The following is a 480-nucleotide window of genomic DNA, read 5'->3' as shown; positions in this document are numbered from 1 at the left end:
ACCCCCGATTTCTCCCCCCATCTCCTGAGTCAGACCCCTCCCAGGTGGCTGGTGGCAATGGGATGGTGTCACCCCATGCACTGGGTGCCCATAGGGACATCTGTGGAGAGGTGCTGGAGAGGTGACAAGCAGGACACATGCCCCATCACATGCTGGGCCCCCATCACACTGAGGTGCCAGGTGACAGTCAGGACACATGCCCCATCATATGCTGGGCCCCCATCACACTGAGGTGCCCCTCTACAAGCTCGGCACAGCCCCAAACACCCCGGGTGACACATGGTTGGCAGCAGGGCCACATCTGTCCCCGTTGTGCCACCAGCCCCTGCTCCAGCCCCATTTCTGAGGGAATGTGGAGAAAACTGAGCCTAAAAATACCCCCCTGCTCACCGTGTGCCTCACTGGTCACCCTGGCACCCACCCCACACCACTGCACCCGCCAGGATGGAGCCACGGGGCTCCCGGCATGGCAGGGGCGGG

The 480-nt window shown here is 62.9% G+C and overlaps 1 protein-coding gene across 1 annotated transcript in view; it reads left to right on the top strand.

Moving 5' to 3' along the window:
* Positions 1-480, top strand: part of LOC104529697 (band 3 anion transport protein) — a gene marked incomplete at both ends in the record, with an annotated part of 4,163 nt that overhangs the window by 1,657 nt on the left and 2,026 nt on the right.

This window comes from Antrostomus carolinensis, unplaced genomic scaffold (assembly GCF_000700745.2).
Source record: "Antrostomus carolinensis isolate BGI_N321 unplaced genomic scaffold, ASM70074v2 scaffold25088, whole genome shotgun sequence".
NCBI lineage: Eukaryota > Metazoa > Chordata > Aves > Caprimulgiformes > Caprimulgidae > Antrostomus > Antrostomus carolinensis.
The sequence above is the reverse complement of the archived record's forward strand: the minus strand, read 5'-3'. Positions and strand labels throughout refer to the sequence as shown.